We start from the raw sequence: 22,523 nt of genomic DNA, 5'->3' as shown, positions 1-22,523 counted from the left end.
GAGTGGGTCATTCTCAAAAATGAATGTCATGAAAATAGTGAAGGCATAGACCCTTTGCTAGATTAAGAAGATTTAAGAGATACAACAGATAAATGCAACGTGTAGATTTTGGTTGGATTCCAGTTTGAAAAAAGAGATTGAAAAATTTGGAACAATTGACAAAATCTGAATATATACTCAGTACTAGTTGATATTAGAGAATGGTTGCTAAAATTTTTATATATGTTAATGACATTTTATATGTATTAGAGTTCTCTTTATTTTAGAGAAGCATACTAAGCTATTTGCATTTGGGGATCAAGTATCAAGATATCTGTGAATTTATTTTTAGGTTGTTTAGCTAACGTGCATGTGTGTGTGTGTGTGTGTGTGCATGCGCATGAGTGTGTATAGATAGAGAGTGCACATATGGCAAAAACTTAACAAAATTTTTAGTCTAGGTGATAGACATATGGGTGTACGTAGTTCTTTAGTTACTTTCCTATATGTTTGAAATTTCCATAATAAAAAAATTAAGAGAGAAAAGATGATGTAAAATATATTCTCATAGACTAGATCATTTTTTGTCACTTGCAAATCACACCAAAAAATTTTAGTAATAAATAAATCACAGTAAGAAGAATAAATCAATTACAGTAATAATAAACTACAGAAGATTTCAGGAAAGAATGGAGAAAAAAGATACTGAAATGTAAATCAGTGGAAGCAATGACAGTAAAGACTACCAGAGTGGGAGTTAGCAAAAACCAGTGATGGAAATAGAATACTCACATAAAAATTTGAGGTCATGATCCAAGGAAGGTATCCTACAAGTTTGCAAAAAATGTAAAGATATGTACTAACTTAAAGATTTTTTTTTAATTATGTTTATTTTTGAGAGAGAGAGAAAGGAGAGAAAAAGTGCAAGCTGGGTAGGGGCAGAGAGAGAGAGGGAGACACAGAATCTGTAGCAGGCTCTAGGCTCTGGGCTGTCAGCACAGAGCCCAATGCAGGGCTCAAACTCACAAACTGTGAGATTGTGACCTGAGCCGAAGTCGGATGCTTAACCGATTGAGCCCCCCAGCACCCCTTAACTTAAAGATTTTTTGATACAACTATGCATATTTAAAAAGGTGACGTATTCACTGGAAGAACAGAAAAAAATGTATTACTTCAAATAAAATGAGAGAAATAAAATTATAAATCAAGTCTTTCCAAAAGAAAGCAAAAAAGAGAAACAAGTGAAAAGTAAATCGAAAATTAAATATAAAATACTATAAATCAATAAAAATACTCTAGTAGTGGCTATAGTATAAATAGATTTTAAGAGTTAAAAGATTCTCGAATTGGATGCTTAAAACTATCACTATAGGCTATTTATAAAATAGATCAGCAATGATCAAGATGGATGCATCTCATAAACATCACCTTGAGTTCTCTGGGAATTGCAAAAAGATAAAATAATATGGAACAGTTTATATAATTGTTTAATATACGGACAAAATTGAAACGTATATTACACACACAGATTACTATTCAGCAATGAAAAAAATAAAATTGTGGTCAGTTCTGAAAGGACAAAAGTACAGACCAGTGGCCGCCAGGTGTGAAAGATGGGTGGGAGGAGGGGAAGAGGTGGGTGTGGCTCTGAAGGAGTAGCATGAGGGAGCACTTTGTGGTGATAGACTAGCTCTGCATCTTGCCTGGGTGGTACACCAATCTCTACAGGTGATAAAATGACAGAACTATACACATACGTTGTGCCAGTGTGTGTTCCAGGTCTTGATATTGTGCTGTAGTTACATAAGATGTAACCACTGAGGAAAACTGGGTGAGAGGTACACAGAACCTCCCTTACTCCCCTTTGAAATTTCCTATGAATCTGTGATTACTGTAAAACCTGGGTTTGGAGCATAATTTGTTCTGGAAACATGCTTGTAATCCAAAGAACTTGCGTATCAAAGTGAATTTCAACAACCACTGTGGTAGTCGTGATCATGTGACATTAGGCATCACATACTACTTATAAGACATGACTTGTTTATCAAGTTAAAATTTATCAGAAATATTTGCTTGTCTTGCAGAACACCCACAGAACGAGTTACTCGCAATCCAAGGTTTTACTGTATTTCAAAATAAGGTTTTAAAAATGCTATACCTTGCTTTTAACTAATATGTATATGGAAAATGCATTAAAAATGTCTCCGTGTTGTTCAGAATTTTCTGAGTGCTACATGGTCATACTTAACATTTACAAAATAATAATAGCAATGATGCAGAAGATGAGAATTGTAATAGTTCACAAACAAATAAAAATGTTTGACCCAGGGTCACCTGGGTGACTCAGTCGGTTAAGCGTCTGACTTCAGCTCAGGTCATGATCCCGCGGTTCATGAGTTTGAGCCCTGCGACAGGCTTTGTGCTGGCAGCTCAGAACCTGGAGCCTGCTTCAGATTTTGTGTCTTCCTCTCTATCTGCCCCTCTCCCACTCATTCTCACTCTCTCTCTCTCTCTGTATCTCTGTTAAAAATTTTTTTTAAATGTTTGACCCAGGAATCATGTCAGAAAATAACATGCACCCGCAAACTAAACAAGATAATTAGACTTTCACTTTGTTTTGTGATGAATATTAATTCATTTAACTCCAGTCTCAGAAACTCCGACAGAATTATGACAGTCCAGTTTAAGCAGAGAATACAGGCAGTCCCGACTTTGCATGATTCGCATATACAGAAATTTCAGTTACCACAGATCAGTTAAATAACACACGTCCTCCAAAAATTCAATTTTCAGTTATCACATACATTCAGTGCCATTACATGAAGTTTTAACTTCTCTGCTAAGTCTTCGGTCCACAAATCACGACATAACTAAAAGACATGCATCATGATTAGAAAGCAATCATGTCACTTCTTTTCAAAGTTTGTTGGTGATCGATCACTGAGCATCTGTTACTCAACTCATGCACAGGCAGTGAAGTGGAGAGTTCTGCTTCATGAAGACAAATGTAAATGGGAAAAATGATTGTGACAAAAAGCATAAATATGTCCCAGAGGAAATGAATCCAGCAAAAAAGCTCCACATAAAAGGAATTCTCAAATATATTTTCCAATGCTGCAACCATAGGAGTGGGAATTTGGGAATGTGGGGAGGTGATCCAAACTTAAAAGGAATATAACAGGGGCGCCTGGGGGGCTCAGTCAGTTAAGCCTCCAACTCTTGATTTTGGCTCAGGCCATGATCTCATGGTTCATGGGTTCAAGCCCCGTGTCCAGCTCTGCTCTGACAGTGCAAACCTTGCTTGAGATTCTCTCTCTGCCCCTCCCCTGCTCATGCACATGCTCTCTCTCTCTCTCTCTCTCTCTCAAAATAAATAAACATTTAAGAAAATGAGCACAACAATTGGCCAACACATAGAAAGGTTTCTTACTCCTTCTTGTAAGTCATACAACAAGAAGACAAGCATTGTTGAAACTACACCTAAGTTTTACAAATAAAACACATTAATATGTTTTATATAACAGTGTACCAAACATTCCTTTTACTATTTTCGCGTGTCCTTAATGTACATGTAACCATGTATATACATGTGTAAACAGTAAAGATGTTTTTAATGTTTTGACAAGAAATATTTAAAGATCACAGAACAATCATGATTCTTCCCCCTATGGATTTTAAGATCATTTGCACAATTATTTTTACTGCCCCACACTACTGTACAAAGTGAGGACTGCTTACATATAAAGGGGATAATCAACCTGTGCATGAATTGAGTAACAACTCCATTCCTCTGTAAGAAAACAGATTTTCTACATGATTTAGGAGGTAAATAACACAAACAGGACTTACTTAGGCTTTTCCTCTAACCCTGTGTGCTGTCATTTGAAGGTCAAATCCCCTTTTTAATGGTCCTTCATATATTTTAAGCAAGAAATCTCTCACTTCAAATGAAATCTGAAGTGAAACAACTTATTAAACAGCAACTCAAGATTATACTTAAATTTATTTTGTTTATAAAGCACTTGATGAGAACTATGATGAACCAATGACCGTACATGAGAGCTATGGTCATTTCAACCATTTTAGTCCAATTTTTTTCCTGTGTTTTTTGTTCATTATTTTGATGCATGCAGATAAATAAATACAGATGCTAACAGTTCAAGTGACCCTTGACATCTCTGTAATACTCTTCCCTTAATCTGAGATGGCTAGTTTGCCTGCATACATATGTGAAACTTGCAGTAAGAAAAATAAAACAAAACAAAACAAAAAAACTTAGCAGCCTTATTCCAAAATATGCCCAAAAATTTAAAAAGGAAACAGAAACAAATAAAATTATCATCAGAACTATAGGTGGGAATTGTTATAGAAAGTTCTATTAGCAGCCTTCTTTATAATGGATAAAAATTTTAAATGGAATTGACTTAAATATCCAAATTTAGACCAATGGAGCAAAACATGGTAAATTCAGAATGGAATATTAAGCATCTGTGAAAATTTATGTTTAGGAACAGTTTTCAACAATGAGAGGAAAGGCATATAATTTAGATAAAAAAGAGTATAAGGTGATAGATACATCTAATGCAACTGTGTATTTCAAATGCACAAAAATACTCAATAGTAATATAATATTAACAACTGTCCCCGGAGGGTGTGATTGTGAATGTTTGACTAGCTGATGGATAAAAGGATTGATACTTGCATCTTTATATTTTTCAATACTTTCCAAAATATAAGTGACAATAAAAGTATTTTTAAATACTTCACTAATAAAAATTGCATAAAAGAAATAAGCCTCTCCTTCCAGACTAGAAGTGGTTCTCAAAACACCCATGCAGCTTGAGCAACAAAGCAAGGACTCTTCTTGGAAAGGAACTTTCTACATCATATTCAGGCCCCGTTTTCAGAGACTAAATTCAGTAAAGAAAGATAGGAGCCCATGATCCCCATGGAGACAATGGCTAGCAAATCCTGTAGCAACTCTCCCCAGAACCCATTCCAATCCCTTAGTACTCATAATGGAGAATTTGCCATAATGGAATTTGCCTGTGGCTATTTTGTAACTTAACACACTGGAAAACTAAACCATGCCTGCAAAATGTGGTTATAACTTATATAGACTTCTTTAGTAAACCAGTGTTATTTTATAAGAAAAAGATCAGGAAAAATGATTACTCTCAAAAAACCAGAATTAAGTAAATAAACAAACCAAACAAACCAAATGAAAGAAGTAAAATCAGAGACAACTAAAAGTCATCAAATACCAATTTACCAGGGCTCCTGGGTGGCTCAGTCGGTTAAGTGTCCTACTTCCACTCAGGTCATGATCTCACGCTTTGTGGGTTCGAGTCCCCCAGTGGGTTCTGTGCTGTCGGCTCAGAGCCTAGATCCTGCTTCAGACTCTGTGTCTCCCTCTCTCTGTGCCCCTCCCTGGCTCGTGCTCTCTCTCTCTCTCTCAAAAATAAATATTAAACACTGAAAAAATCAATTTACCCAAGTCGTTCCTTGGAGGTAGTGTGTTCGAATAAAATTAGGATTAGAATATCAATGAACCTATGTGTTTTTTTTTTTTAATTTTTTTAACGTTTATTTATTTTTGAGACAATGCAAGAGACAGAGTGCAAGCAGCAGAGGCGCAGACAGAGGGAGACACAGAATCGGAAGCGGGCTCCAGGCTCTGAGCTGTCAGCCCACAGCCCGACGACGCGGGGCTCGAACTCACGAACCGAACCGTGAGATCATGACTTGAGCCGAAGTCGGATACTCAACTGACTGAGCCACTCAGGCGCCTCCAATGAACCTATGTTATTATTTTTGTCTATAGTTTCATTATCAGTAAGTTGGAGGTCTTTAAAAATAGTTCAATTTTATTTTTAACGTAATTTTTTATTATAAAAACTACATACGCACATGACTTTCTTTTTATAAATTCAAATAGACTGAAGGCAGGAAGCAAAAAATAAATAACTCTCTATACTCCAAACTGAAGTCTTACTCTGCAGAATGAACTATAAAATTATATTTTCTTGGGTTTCATTATAGAAAATTGGGGGATATATACAAGAATACAAATACATACACACATACTTGTTTTATGCATGTGAGAAACATAATATGCCTGCTTTTCTGCATTCTTTTCTCCCTTAAAAATATATTTTGGAAAATTTCCACATTGGTACATAAAAATAAACTTCATTCTTTGTAATAGTTAAATGTGATCACACGCATGATTGTTCTATAACTTACTTAATTTCCTGTTGACATATATTTAAGTTGCTTCTAATTCTTGCATTACAATCTGCAGAAATGGGCATCCATGTACACATTATTTTTGTATGTTAGTTCAAGTAAGATAAGTTCTTAGCAACGGAATTGCTAGACCAAAGGCACATTTTGGTTTTTTTTTGAGAAATATTACCAAATTACCCTATATATAAGTTTACACTGACTGATACTCCCAAGAACAGTGTATATAATAATGATTTTTCTCGCAACTTCATCTTACAGCATTATTCTATAACTGTAAAACTCATACCCTGAAAATAAGTACCATTTCATCCACCATCAGCTGTCACACCAGAAGACTCTGATCATGTATTCTTTCAAATTATTCTTGTCATTGGAAGTCTTCACCTTACTTATATAGTTGCTGATATATCTGGTTTGGGCAGTAATGATGGAATCTAGCAGTACTGGATTCTGAAACCTTTGTTTTAATGGAAGGGATAACTGTATAACCTCATTTCCAAAATCTTAGGTGTGTTAAAACTGGCTTGAATGGTACATCCAAATGTAGTCATTAAAGAAATGTTTTTTAAAAATTAAATGGTAGTCATTCATTTTTGAATGATATCCTGATTTCCATTTATACATTCACAAAATATAACTTTAAAAACTGTTAGCATCCTTCATGCCCCCCAAAATAACTTTGAAATGTCTATCAGATCTTATGTTAGTATCTCCCTATAGTACATAGTTGTCAAACCTTAGTAATGAAAAATTAACTTCCAAATTACGAGCGATGTAAAAATAAACAATTCCTTACCTGAAACTCTTGAGCTTCTCCAAGACCTTTTTTAAAAGTTCTACAAAGTAGAATCTGTAAAACATATGGCACATCCAAGAAGGAAATCTTTAAATTTTGGACATGAGCACAAAGTGGTAGCTCTCTTAGAAGAGACTTTTCTCTACTGCAAACCAGCTGTAGGCACAGTCTAGTTATAGCCCTCAGAAAAGCTGTGCTGTGATATATTAATTTACACCTACTGTGCATTAAATGAGAAACCAGAGGCCACGTACTGGGCACATAACTTATTACCCCAACATAAAACACATACTACGCTTACTAGTAAAAATATTTAAGGTATGGTGTCTGGGAATTTGTGATGTGACAAACAAGTAAAGAAGCTGTGAATTTATGGTATTATTACCTAACTCATGATGCCAGAATATCCATAATAAATAGTAAAAGAAATGACCAGCTAGACCTTGAAAATTTTAATAAAATAATGGAAAATAGGTAATTACTAAAATTACAAAGGCCATAAATTAATGCTTTTACACCAAATTTGTGAAGTGTTAGTTGATTACACAAATCTGAGTGCTTAATGCTTATTCTTATTCCATAAAGCAATATCAAAAAAGTAGTGATTCTGCACTATTTTTAAAGGATTGAGTCCAATATCTCTGGAGCAAAATAGTAAATAATTACAATTTTCTTATTAGAAATTTTCCATGTTTTTAAATTGTTTATGTTTATTTATTTTTGAGAGAGAGAGTGTGACAGAGTGCAAGCAGGGGAGGGGCAGAGACAGAGGGGCAGACACAGAATCCAAAACAGGCTTCAGGCTCTGAGTTGTCAGCACTGAGCCCGATGTGGGGCTCAAACCCATGAGCCATGAGATCACGACCTGAGCCGAAGTTGGATACTCAACTGACTGAGCCACCCAGGTGCTCCAGAAATTTTCCATTTTAATTGTGACAGCTGGGCTACTTTTACATGAGAAAACATACTCACAAGAATAATACTCTATTACCCAGACATGATGCTACCCCACACTGCTGATAGCTTCACCTGAAGTGGCACATGAAGGCAGTTTCTGGAAAAGTGACAGCCCTGGAGAGTAAATACCCTAGGGAAGAAACACCATCCAGTGGGAAAGGGAGTTAGTAAATGTCCCAGAATCCCTGAATAGTGCTGGGTTATTTTAAGATGAGTTTCTTGGGGCATATCCCATAAGATGTGCCTCCAGCAGTTACCCACACATCAGTGCACCCTTTATTGCCTTTTCTCTCTTGCCTTTGCTTCCTAGGATGACTTCCCAAATAAATTAATGGCAAACAAGTCCTTATCTCAGAGTATGCTTTGGGGTAAACCATATTAAGAAAGCAGCTTGTATGTGGTAGAAGTTTATCATTCTCTCTTGAAGTAGTTCGGAGGTATACAGCCAAGGGTTGGTAGTGTAACCCTGCCATTCTTGACATGTCGTTTCTTTTAGAAAAAATTCTTCTTAATGTTTATTTATTTTTGAGACAGAGAGAGACAGAGCATGAACGGGGGAGGGTCAGAGAGAGGGAGACACAGAATCTGAAACAGGCTCCAGGCTCTGAGCTGTCAGCACAGAGCCCGACGTGGGGCTCGAACTCACGGACCTCGAGATCATGACCTGAGCCGAAGTCGGCCGCTTAACCGACTGAGCCACCCAGGCGCCCCAGACATGTCGTTTCTTTATCCGATTACAAGATGGTCCACGTTGGCTAAGATGGCTCTCACCATCTCCCAATCTGTGGAAAAGGGGAAAAAATAGAGTGCACAAGACCACTCCTTTTCGGGGCACATCCTAGAAATGTACACAACGCTTGTGTTTTTGGATCTTTGGCCAGGATGTAGTCATATGGCTACATTTGGCTGCAAGGGTGGCTGGGAAATGTTGTCTCTATTGGGCAATCATGTACACAGGTAGTGTTCAGAAGCTTTATTATTTGAGAAAGGGGAAGAATATTTGTGGAAAACCAATACCTGCACCTTTATAATGTCCCATTATGACCTTAAACCAATTGTATGTAATGTGATTATTGGTAGCATTAGGTCTAAATCTACCATCTTGATATTTGTTTTCTATTTGTCCCACCTGTTCTTGGTTCTCTCTCTCTTCCTTTTCTCAGACTTCCTTTGGATTAATCCTTTTCTATGGTTCCTTTTTTTTCTCCTTTTCCAATTTATTAGCTATAAATCTTCGTCTTATTATTTTAATGGTGGTTTAAGGGCCATCACCAAGGACTCATTTTAACTTATCACTATCTTCAAGTGATAGTATGTCATTTCACATATAGCATCAGAACCTTACAAGAGTATATTTCCATTTCTCCCTTGGCAACCCTTCTGCTCTTTTTGTCCTACATTTTGGTCCTACATATGTATTATCCCCACATACACTATTATTAATTTTGTTTAGTAAATTATCTTTTTAAAAATGTAAATAACAGAAAAAAAGTCATATACTTACCTATGCAATTGGCATTTCCTGTGCCTTTATTCCTTTGTGTAGATGCACAATTTTATCTGGTATCATTTTCTTGTTGAAAGACTTCCTTTAGCACTTCTTGTACCACAAATCTGCTGATGAGAAACATTTTGCTGGATATAGAATTTTAGCTTTTTGTTCTGGTACCTTAAAGTTGTTGCTTCACTGTATTCTTAAATGTGACTTGTTTTTTTAAAAGAAATCTGATGTCATGCTTATTCTTGTTCCTCTATACACATAACATGTTTTTTCATTCTGGCTGCTTTCATATTTTTCTTTTCAAAACCACTGGTTTTGAGCAATTTATTATGTGCCATGATGCCATTTTCTGTTTCTTGTGATTAGAGATTATTGAATTTTTTGGATCTATAGGTTTATGATCTTCATCAAATTTGGAAATTTTTAGCCATTATTTCTTCAAATATTTTTTCTAAATTCCTTCAGGGACTTAAATTACATGCACATTAGGTTTCTTGAAGTTTTTCTCATAACTAATACTCTTCCTTTTTTAAGTTTTTCTCTATGTTTCATTTTGGATAGTTTCTATTTCAGTCTGCAGGTTTGTTAATATTTTCTTCTGTGATATGTAGTTTATATTTCCTCCAGTGTATTTTTTTAAGTTATTTATTTATTTATTTATTTATTTATTTATTTATTTATTTTGAGGGGTGGGGGTGTAGGGGCAGAGAGAGAGAGAGAGAGAGAGAGAGAATCCCAAGCAGGATCTGCACCATCAGCACAGAGCCTGATGTGGGGCTCAGTTCTACAACCATGAGATCATGGTCTGAGCCAAAATCAAGAGCCAGACACTTAACTGACTGAGTGCCCCTCCTCCAGTGTATTTTTTCTCTCGGACGTTAGAGTTTTCATCTCTAGAAATTTGATTTGCATCTTTTATGTCTCAACACATTTAATCTTCCCTTTAGCTTTTTAAACTATGGCATAGATCGCAGTAAAACTATTTTAATGTCCTTATCTGCTGGTAGTAATATCTGTGCCACTCTGGGTCAGTTTTAATTAACTGATTTTTCTCCTCATTATGCATGATATCTGCCTGCTTCTTTGCATGGTAATTTTTCACTGATCCCTGAAATTGTGAATGTTAGCTTTTTGGTTCCTGGATATTTTTCTATTCCTATAAACATTTCTGAGTTTTACTTAATCTTTTTGGGTCTTGTTTTCAACATTTGTTAGGTGGGACAAGTGCTGTGTTTACTCTAGTACTAAACTCCGCTGTCCACTACCCTGTGGATTTTGAGGTTTTCCACTGTAGCTGATGGGAGCAGATTCTACCCCTGACCCTATCTGAGCCCTGGTTACTGTTCCCCCTAATTTTTTGGTGGGTTCTTCTCCTGGCTTTAGGCAGTTCTTTCACATACTGGTTAATACTCAGTTCTCTAGGGCAACCCTCTGAAAATCTGCTGGACATCTGTTAACCTTTGTAGAGTTTTGGCCTGCCACGGTGAAGATAGGGATGCTTCTCTTTCAAAATAGAAGGAGACTTTCACCTGGTAGAGGAAGAAAGCAGGTTGATGTAGGTGGCTATGATGTAAAAATTTCCGCTTATTCATGGTTTCATCAACTGTGTCTGGAGTTCTATGCCCCAAGCACAGGTACAGGTACCAGGAGGCCCCACAAGAGATGGTAAATCACACATGGGAGTCACTATCCCTGGAAAAACTGCTACTGTACCCTCCCCAAACTCTGAGGATGTGTTCTTAGATGACAGTGGACACTTTTGCAAGAGTCTACAAAAGTCTAAGAAAGAAATAAGGGGTGATTAAGGACCTTTTAACCAGTTTAACTGAAGCTCAGAAATTGCTAGCATAAATAGCATTTATCAACCCCATCCCCAACACCTTTTTGCATCCATTGATGTATCCAGGAGATTTTTTCCACTTTTATTTGTTTTTAGTTGGGAAAAGAAATAAAGAATTTGAGATTGGAGCAGAGCCCAGATGACAGATGAGAGGACAGAAGGAAGAATGGGTCTCTCTGATACTGAGACCCAAGAGTTAGCTTTTTTTTTTTGCCCCTCTGGGTTCTGAAGGAAAAAAAGTTAAAATAGGCTTTGAAAGATTTAGAACACAATCAAAGCTACTTTAGAGCCAAAAAGGGAAATATTGTATCTGCCGCTTTATTAAGATCATGTTTTGGGGGCGCCTGGGTGGCGCAGTCGGTTAAGCGTCCGACTTCAGCCAGGTCACGATCTCACGGTCCGTGAGTTCCAGCCCCGCGTCGGGCTCTGGGCTGATGGCTCAGAGCCTGGAGCCTGTTTCCGATTCTGTGTCTCCCTCTCTCTCTGCCCCTCCCCCGTTCATGCTCTGTCTCTCTCTGTCCCAAAAATAAATAAACGTTGAAAAAAAAAAAAAAAATTAAAAAAAAAAAAAAAAAAAAAAAAAAAGATCATGTTTTGTCCCAATAGAAAGGCAATATTTTTTTTTTAAACAATAACAGTAAGTATTCATAGGCATGTGTGGAACGGGCTCTCTCACACAGTGTTGGGAAGATGGCAAATGAATGAATCTTTTTGTAAAGACAATTTTGCAGAATGTTACAAAAATATAAGGCACGCACCATTTGACCTGATAATTCCTCTTCTGAAACTCTGTCTGAAGACTATCACACACATACATAAAAAAGTACTCACAATCATTCTCATTTTAATGGCTTTGATAGCAAAAAATGAGAAGTCAATGCTACAGGTAGAATTGTGTCCCCCTAAAAGTTGCGGTAAAGCTCCATCCCCCCAGGACCTCAGAATGTGACCTGATTTGAAAAAAAAAATGTTAATTGCAGATTAGTTAAGATGAGGTCATACACAAGTCGAATGGCCCCCAATCCAATATGAGTGGTGTCCTTACAAGAGAGAGAAACATTGTGTAAGCAGGGGCACCCACAGAGAGAAGATATTGCGAAGATCCGTAGGGACATGATGGTCGAGTGCCTGGAGCACTGCATCTACCAACCAAAAAACACCAGGTATTACCAACGAACACCAGAAGCTAGAAAAAGAAAGGAATATTCTCTCCTACAGCTGTCAGAGAGAGCATGACATGTTTATTTCCTGATTCTGTGTCTCCCTCTCTCTCTGCCCCTTCCCCGCTCATGCTCTGTGTCTCAAAAATGAATAAACATTAAAAAAAAATTAAGAAAGATATAAACCAAACTCCTAGCCATGTTTTGTGTCTTATCCTCTGCATTCCCTCAATCTTTCATAATAATAATGTACTTGTATATATTTTGTATAATTTAAAAACATTTTTTAAGAGTAAAGTTTAAGCACTTTCTTGAAAATCACCTTTTAATAACTTTTACACCTTTGACTGGACACTGTAAAACTAAAGCAAAAAGGAACGACATAAATACTGTCATTTCATAATGGAGTAAAAGCTAATGATTCTGAAACTGTTACACACGTGCTGGGATTGAACAAATTGGTAAATGCATGGCTGATGGTGGGAGGAGGCTTCTCACTACTGGAAAAGAAGAATGTAGAGATGTAAAAGGAGAAGGCAAGAAGGAACACTGCATGCTAGATTAGATTTGAAGACATCAGTATGAACTGGGTTTTGTTTGTTTGTTTTTTGTTTTCTGTTTTTGAGAGAGAGATAGAGAGTAAGCAGGGGAGAGGCAGGCAGAATCCCAAGCAGGCTCCACGCTGTCACCATGAAGCCTGACGCAGTGCTCAAATTCATGAACCATGAGATCATGACCTGAGCCAAAATCAAGAGTCAGACACTTAACCAACTGAGCCACTTAGCCCCCAGTATGAACTGTTTTAGGTTACTATAGATAGAGATGGGTAAAGCAATACTGATGCAAATGTGTACATACACAGGTTAGTACACATACAAATATTTTTTAGTTCTGTCCAGGGCTTAGAAGCAATGATACTCCAGTGGCAACAAACATTTTCAACAAACATTTCAGAACTTGGTTTCTAATACCATTCTCCAATAAAAGAAATCAGGGATTCTTTGTAGAATGACCAATTCTAAGACTAGGTGAGGGAAAATACAAGATGATACTGGAGCATCTTGTAGTGTCAGAAAGTAAGGAAACATCCAAAAACTAAATAATGGGACACAGGAGCCAACCAAAAAAAAGTCCCAATAGTTAAAACTAAACAATTTAAGAGCAAAATAAATAGCATAGTATTGAATTATAACTCAAAGTATATAATTAATATCTATAAGTCTATACTGATATAAATAAATGACTTAAAAAATAAGTTAAAGGGAAAGAGACAAATCTCCCATACAAAAGAATTCCAAAATAGTTTATGTGGGTACTTTCCTCCTCAAGAAGGTGAAGCTTAACTCCCTCCTCCCCTTGATTTTGGGCTGCACTTAGTCACTTGTTTACAAAGAGTAGAGTATGGAAAGTAAAAGAAGAAAGAGATAAAAGTATATTTACAGTGAAGAAACCTGACAAACATTCCCTTGATCAGGTGATCAAGGTTAATATCATCAGTGATAAGCCAAGTTGATAGCAAATACACTCAATATGATGAGAACCATACTTCATCTTCATCCTCATCCTCCCAAACACCCATGACCCCAGTCTAACCATGAGAAAAACACCAGACTTTATTCTTTTTTATTTAATTTTTTTTAAACGTTTATTTATTTTTGAGACAAAGAGAGACACAGCATGAGCAGGGGAGGGCAGAGAGAGAGGGAGAGACAGAATCTGAAGCAGGCTCCAGGCTCCAGGCTCTGAGCTGTCCGCACAGAGCCCGACGCGGGGCTTGAACTCACGGACGGCGAGATCATGACCTGAGCTGAGGTCGGACGCTCAACCAACTGAGCCACCCAGGCGCCCCACACCAGACAACTTTAAATTGAGGTGTATTCTACAAAATATCTGACTAGTGTTCCTCAAAAACAAGGAAGTGTGAAAAAATGTCACACACCAAAGATGCTAAGGAAACATGACACCTAAGTGTAATGTGGTATCCTGAATAGGATCCTGGAACAGAAAAAGAACATTAGGGACAAAAATAGTAAAATCTGAACATAATGTGGAGGTTAGTTATTAATAATGTGTCAGCAACTATGTGGATGGAACTAGAGGGTATTATGCTAAGCAAAATTAGTCAGTCAGAGAAAGACAAATATATGACTTCACTCATATGAGGAATTTAGGATACAAAACGGATGAACATAAGAGAAGGGAAGCAAAAATAATATAAAAACAGGGAGGGGGACAAAACATAAGAGACTCTTAAGTATAGAGAACAAACAGAGGGTTGCTACAGGGGTTGTGGGAGGAGGAATCGGCTAAATGGGCAAGGGGCAATTAAGGAAGACACTTGTTGGGATGAACACTGGGTGTTACACACAGGGGATGAATCACTGGAATCTACTTCTGAAATCATGGTTGCACTACATGCTAACTTGGATGTAAATTAAAAAATAAATTAATTAGTGGCACCTGGGTGACTCAGTCAGTTAGGCATCGGACTTCAGCTGGGGTCATGATCTCACTGCTCGTAAGATGTGCATTGGGCTCTGTGCTGACAGCTCAGAGCCTGGAGCCTGCTTCATATTCTGTGTCTCCCTCTCTCTCTGTCCCTCCCCCATTCGTGCTCTGTCTCGCTCTCTCTCTCTCTCTCTCAAAAAATAAACATTTAAAAAATTCTAATTAATTTTTTTTAAATAATGACTGATAGAGAAAAAAATAATGTATCAATATGGATTCATTGCTTGTGACAAACGTACCATACTAATGTAAGACGTTAACAATAAGCAAAACTGGGTGGGGCGCCTGGGTGGCTCAGTCGGTTGAGCATCCGACTTCAGCTCAGGTCATGATCTCACGGTTTGTGAGTTCGAGCCCCCATCAGGCTCTGTGCTGACGGCTTGGAGCCCAGAGCCTGCTTCAGATTCTGTGTCTCCCTCTCTCTCTGCCCCTCCCCTGCTCGCACTGTCTCTCTCTCTCTCTCTCTCTCCTTCAAAAATAAACATTTAAAAAAAATTTTTTTAAACAATAAGCAAAACTGGGTGAGGGGGATACAGGAACTACTTGTACTACATTCTTGATTTTTCCCTTTAAATTTAAATGACTTATTTTTTGGAACTCATTCATGTGGTTCCATTTCTTAATTCTGGTGAAAAACACAAAACATAAAATCTACCATCTTAACTACTTCTAAATGTGAAGTTCAGTTGGGGCGCCTGGGTGGCTCAGTCGGTTAAGCGTCTGACTTCGGCTTAGGTCATGATCTCGCAGCCCGTGATCTCAAGGCCCGCGTCGGGCTCTGTGCTGACAGCTTAGAGCCTGGAGCCTGTTTCAGATTCTGTGTCTCCCTAACTCTCTGACCCTACCCCATTCATGCTCTGCCTCTCTCTGCCTCAAAAATAAATCAATGTTAAAAATAAATAAATAAATAAATAAATAAATAAATAAATAAATAAAATGTAAAGTTGGGTAGTGTTAAGATGTTATTCACGTTGTTGTGCAACCAATCTTCAGAACTTTTTCATTTTGCAAAACTAAAACTCTATACCCATTAGATAATAATTCCTCATGTCCCCCTCCCTCCTGTCCCTGGTGACTGCCCATTTGACTTTCCATCTCTATGGATTTGACTACTCTAAACACCTTGTGCAAGTGGGATCTTACAATATTTGTCTTTTTTGGCTGTTTTTTTTCACTTGGCTCAGTCTCCTCTAACTTCATCCACATTGTTGTGTGTTAAGTGTCTTATATCAGCTTAGGCTGCTATAACAAAATACCATAGACTGGGTAGCTTAAACCATAGATAATTCTCACAGTTGTGGAAATGGGAAGATCAGAGTGCCAGCATAGTCCACTTCTGGTGAAAGCTTTCTTTCTGACTTACAGACATCTTGCTGTGTCCACATATGATGGAAACAGAAAGCTCTAGCCTCTTCCTCTTCTTATAACGACAATAACTCTAACATGGAGTCTCCACCCACATGACTTCATCAAAACCTAAGTACCTCCCAAAGTCCCTCCTAAAACTATTACATTGGGGATTAAGATTTCAACATCTGAATTTCTAGGGAACATAGAAATTTATGACTATTCAGTCCATAATAGTCAGAATTTCATTTTTTAAAGACTAAATTGTATATACTATTCATATCCACATACCTTTATCCATTCATTCACCAGTAGACACTTGGGTTGTTGTACCTCTTGTCTATTATAAATGGTGCTACTACGAACACAGGTATGCAAATATCTCTTTGAGATTCTACTTTCAATTATTTTGGATATATATCCAGAATTGGAATTGCTGGATAATGTGGTAATTCTATCACTAACTGAGGTCTCAGTTTTAGGTCTCTGATCCCTTTGAGTTAATTTCTGTACATGGCATTAAATAAGGTCCAACTTAATTCTTTTGCATGTCGATATCCAGTTTTCCTAACAGCATTTGTTGAAGAAACTATACTTTCCCCACTGGATGGTCTTGGCATCCTTGTTGAAAATCATTTGATCATATATGTGAGTGTTTATTTTTGACTAATCTGTTTCATTGACATACACGTCTGTCTTTATGCCAATACCACACCGTTTTGGTTATTTCAAATTCATAATAAGTTTTCAAATTAGGAAGTATAAGACCTTTAACTTTGTTCTTTTTCAAGAATTTCAGCTATCCAGAGTCCCTTGAAATGTCATATACATTTTAGCACTTTTTTTTTAAATTTTAAAAATGTTTATTTACTTTGAGAGAGTGAGTGGGAGAGGCAGAGAGAGAGGGAGGGAGAATCCAAGCAGGCTTTGCCCTGTCAGTGCATAGTCCGACTCCAGGCTCAATCTCATGAACCATGAGATCATGACCTGAGTCCAAGCCAAGAGTTGGTTACTTAACCGACCGAACCAGCCAGGTGCCTCAGCACTTTTTTTTTTTTTTAATAAATCTGAAATTATTTTAAAATAATGTCTATCAAGAAAAGTCATGGATATTTTTCTCTGTCATCAAATATATCCCTATGTATTTTAATTGCTACAAAACACAACATTGTATGTATACACTACAATTTATTTAAACAATTTCTTATTGACGGAAATTTGGGGTTTTGTCAATTTTATATTCTCCAACTGCTTCAGTGAGAATCGCTGTGCATATATACATTTCTAACGGGGGCTATTTTTTTAAGTTTTTATATAAATTCCAGTTAGTTAGCATGCAGTGTAATATTAATTTCATGTGTACAATATAGTTATTTGACACTTCCATACAACACCTGGTACTCATCACAGGTGCACTCCTTAATCCCCATCACCTACTTAGCCCATCCCCATGCCCACTTCCCTTCTTGTCCCCATCAGTTTGTTCCCTATAGTTAAGAGTCTATATCTTGGTTTGCCTCTCTCTTTTTTTTGTCCCTCTGCTCATCTGCTTTGTTTCTTAAATTCCACATATGAATGAAATGATATGGTTTGACTGACTTATTTTGCTTAGCATAATACTCTCTAGTTCCATCTATGTCATTGCAAATGATAAGATTTGTTCCTTTTTATGGCTGAGTAATATTCCATTATACATATATATATATACATATATATCACTAGACACTTGCTGCTTCCATAATTTGGCTATTATAGATAATACTGCTACAAATACCAGGGTACCTGTATACCTTTGAATTAATATTTTTGTATTCTTTGGCTAAATACCTAGTAGTACAATTACTAGATTGTAGGGAAGTCCTACTTTAACTTTTTGAGGAACCTCCATACTGCTTTCCAAGGTGGCTTCACCAGTTTGCATTCCCACCAACAGTGCAAGAGCACTCCCCTTTCTCTGCATCCTTGCCAATAGTGTTGTTTCATGTGTTATTATTTTAGCCATTCTGACAGGTTGTAAGGTGATGTCTCATTGTAGTTTTTTTTAAGTTTATTTATTTATTTTGAGAGAGAGAGAGAGAGAGAGAGAGAGAGAGAGAGAACCAGTGGGGAGGGGCAGAGAGAGAGGGGGACAGAGGATCCAAAGCAAGCTCCAGGCTCTGTGCTGACAGCAGAGAGTCTGACTTGGGGCTCGAGATCATGACCTGAGTCGAAGCCCGACACTTAAGAGACTAAGCCACCCGGGCTTCCCTCATTGTGGTTTTGATTTGCATTTCCCTGATGATGAGTGATATTGAGTATCTTTCCATGTGTCTGTTGGCCATGTGTATGTCATTTTGGAAAAATGTCTATTCATGTCCTCTGCCCATTTTTAACTGGATCATTTATTTTTGGGGTATTGAGTTTTATAAGTTCTTTTCTTCTTAATGTTTATTTTTGAGAGAGAGGGAGACAGAGAGGGAGAGAGGGAGTTTGCATAGTTGGGGAGAGGCAGAGAAAGAGAGGTAGAGGATCTGAAGCAGGCTCCACGCTGACAACAGAGAGCCTGATGTGGGGCTTGAACTCACAAACTGCCACATCATGATCTGAGCTGGAGTTGGACACTTAACTGACTGAACTGCCCAGGTGCCCCTGTAAGTTCTTTATATATTCTGGATATTAACCCCTTATCAGATATATCATTTGCAAATATCTTCTCCCATTCTGTAGGTTGCCTTTTACTTTTAATGATTGCTTCCTTTACTTTGCAAAAGCTTTTTATGTCAATGTAGTCCCAATAATTTATTTTTGTTTTTGTTTCCCTTGACAAAGCAGGAAAAAATATCCAATGGGAAAAAGAATGTCTCCTCAACAAATGGTGTTGAGAAAACTGGACAGCAAATATGCAAAAGCATGAAGGGCTGTTATTTTTTAAAAGTCAGTAATTGGAGCGGGATTGCTAAATCAAAGGATATGCTCATGTTAAAAGTTAATTTATACCAAACTGTACTATACTATACTACAGATGTACTATACTATATATACTATTAATTGTACTGTAGTATAGATTAATATTTCAACTTATATCCTATCAACACTGCATGTGAGGCTTTCCCACTCCTCTCCTTAGTGTCTTGTTTTCTCTTTTTCATCCTTGCTGATTTGATGGACAAAAACTTGAAATCTGCTTGTTGCTTTAAATCTGTAGTCTCCTGAACCTTCAAACTGAGTGTTACTTATTCATTATCATGTAAATTTAAAAAACTTTAACTCTTCTCATTGTCTTCAATAGAAATGTTTCTTGGTTACAAGCCAAAGAAACTGACTATGACTAACTTTAGCAGAAGATAATGTACTAGAAGCAAATCAGAAGAGCCATAGAATTGACGAGGGCTAAAGAATCAGCTTTTTAAAATAGTAAGTGGGGGGTTTCTAAGGGTAAGGCCAAAAAAACAGCAGCAATGGTCCCTAAGCAAGAAAGATTTGATCACACATGCAATGAATAACCTTTTGCCACCCTTTGTGTCTTTCACTCAAAATTCCAAAGTCCTGAGAGAAAGAAGTGTCTGTTTGGCCAGGTCTAAACCACATGCCCTGACCCCCTCAGTTTCCACAGTGGGAAGTGAGTTCAATCTCTCATGAAGTATACAAACAATGGAGATTCTCCAACCAGGACACAAGAGTTCTATCAAAGACAGACTGGGATGCTGAATTGCCCCCAACTTGGCAAGTATACACTAAATGGGGAAAAAAATGCTTATCACCTAACAAACTTTTTTCTATAACTGAAGATTGGATAAAGAATACTGAGTGGATTTTCCTTCAGGCTGATGCTCTGGGTATCCTTAACCTGGGTAGGTAGATTTTTTTATCAAATATTTTGGACATATGTATCTTCAGCAAAAGTTAGTATGCAAATAAACACTTGAGTTTATACTTCTAATATATTAATTTCAATTGGGTATTGAAAATTTAAATTCCCCTAGTGAATCCAAGGACTGCACTAAGATTACAAAAATCCATCTTAATAATACTCCAAAGGGAAGAAATTGCTTTCATTAAATGAATTCTACAAGCATAGGTTTGAGACTCAGCTAACAAAACAAAACAAAAAATCATTATGATGTTACAAAGTTACCTAATCAAAAGAGACAAATCTATGAATCTATTTGTATTTTAAAAATGAGGCTTGTGGCGCCTGGGTGGCTGGATCGGTTAAGCGTCCGACTTCGGCTCAGGTCATGATCTTGTAGTGCATGAGTTTGAGTCCTGTGTCAGGCTCTGTGCTGACAGCTTGGAGCCCTGAGCCTGCTTCGCAGTCTACGTTCCCCTCTCTCTGCCCCTCCCACTCTCTGCCCCTCCCGCACTCACACTCTGTCTCCTGCTCTCTTTCAAAAAAAGTAAACATTAAAACATTTTTTTAATTAAAAAATGGGACTTAATTTTGTGTTTTTAGCCTTTTTGAGTGGCTATGACAGTTTGCTAGAATTATTTACTTATCAATCAGTGGTTTAAAGTTCATAAATATAGTTTCAAAAATAGTAGAGAAAATGTCTGACTCCACTGTATACCTTATTCTAAAGTAGTCACCCTGATCCTTGTCAAAACTTGGTTAGCCAGAATGGAAATTACATCTGAGATGAAGGACAACATTGTAAATCATCAGGAAAAAAAAATTATAGGACATTGCAGAATGAGGATGTCTTAGATCTAATTAAAATAATGTCAAATATCACAAAACTTTTTTAAAATCTGTGAGTATTTTGGCAAAAGGAGGGATGAGAATTCCTGCTATTTGCAGGAAGGAAGTTGACAACTGCTCTCCCACTCATAGCTATTTTTCTGAAATTGTAAATTGTAACCACCTTAACACATTACATTTAGTTCCAAATAATTTTGGTTAGAGCTATTTCCTGAAACAAAATCCACTCTCAAAGAACAAAAATTCATGACCAAGGATATTGGGTCTATAATTCAACTTTCCACTGCAGCTCTATCTCAGTGTAAGAATGTAATGGTCATGCACACAAAACTATTCTGGCCCACGTGGAGTCTATTTTTACTTTATGTGGGAAAATTTGTCTCCGTATACACATAAGTCTTGGCTAATATTAGAGCATCTTTGAGAGATTTCATCCATCAGAACAGAAGTTATTCTGAGATAAATGACCCCCCTCCCAAACCTTAGTGATTACAACACAGGCATCTACAGATCTGGTCCATGTGATCCTCCCCTGGAATCCCAGCCTTACAGAATATCTCCTATCGGGAACATCATAGGTTGTTGTAGTACCACCAGAGAAACAGAACTTGAAAAAATTCTACCCAGAAACTATATCAGCAAGGCAAGTCACCTAGCCTCACCGGAGTTTAAGAAGGTGGCAATACATTATCCTTATTCAGGGAGAGTAACAAATATTGGGAAACAATCAACTACAGATATGTCCTTATTTTTTAAGTGTTGACAAAATTATGTGTTTGAGCCTAGAAAATTAAGGACAAGATCCACCAAAACATTTGCTACTTTTGGGAGACATCTTGGATACTCTGGATGTCACACTCTGTTCTCTTTCAAACTTCAACTGAACATCTTCCTAATGTCTACTAACTACTAATGATCTATTAACATCTATTATGAAATAGGTGACATTAATATACAATTAAACGTTGTAGGTCCCCTAAAACCATCACTAGACTAGTTACACAACTTTTTATCTTCCGAGAAGTAGGAATGTCCTTTTCAAGATGGAGACTATAAACTACTTTTTATGCTTCTCTCCATATCCTGCAGTAAACCTAAATTAAATAACTTGGATTATATCAAGGATCAACCAAACATGTGGTGGGTTGCGTCCCATCTTCCTCTACCTACCCATCAAATTTGCTTACCTGCTAATTAGCGTCAAGAATTTTTAGATAGTTTTAAGTTCTGAAAATTTACCTGCCTATACCTATATCATGTGTTGGTATGGCAAAATTCTATTTTTTTTTTCTATTTTAACTCATGATATTCCTCATCATAAAGATACTTAATTACTAAGATGTTTGATGTGTGTGTATCAATGAACACATTTTGTAGGTGCCTAATGATTAAAACTAAAGTAAAGCCCAGCATAAACTACAAAATGCTAGCTGATGTCACGTAACAGGCATACACAGGTTGTACTGCACAGGAAGTTTAAGGAACCACTTAGAAGCCATCTGTTAACT

The 22,523-nt window shown here is 37.1% G+C and overlaps 1 long non-coding RNA gene across 3 annotated transcripts in view; it reads right to left on the bottom strand.

Annotated features, from left to right (window-relative positions):
* The window catches only part of LOC123595279, a 194,736-nt gene that overhangs the window by 73,317 nt on the left and 98,896 nt on the right, over window positions 1–22,523 (bottom strand). For all 3 annotated transcript variants that reach the window (XR_006711106.1, XR_006711105.1, XR_006711110.1), the window contains exons 3-4: window positions 9,486–9,595; window positions 7,025–7,078 (exon numbers count right to left, since the gene is read on the bottom strand). This is a non-coding gene — a long non-coding RNA (uncharacterized LOC123595279). The remainder of the gene's footprint in view (window positions 1–7,024; window positions 7,079–9,485; window positions 9,596–22,523) is intronic.

This window comes from Leopardus geoffroyi, chromosome B1, assembly GCF_018350155.1.
Source record: "Leopardus geoffroyi isolate Oge1 chromosome B1, O.geoffroyi_Oge1_pat1.0, whole genome shotgun sequence".
In the NCBI taxonomy this organism is placed as follows: domain Eukaryota; kingdom Metazoa; phylum Chordata; class Mammalia; order Carnivora; family Felidae; genus Leopardus; species Leopardus geoffroyi.
Note: the sequence above shows the minus strand (reverse complement) of the source record. Positions and strands in the feature narration are given on the sequence as shown.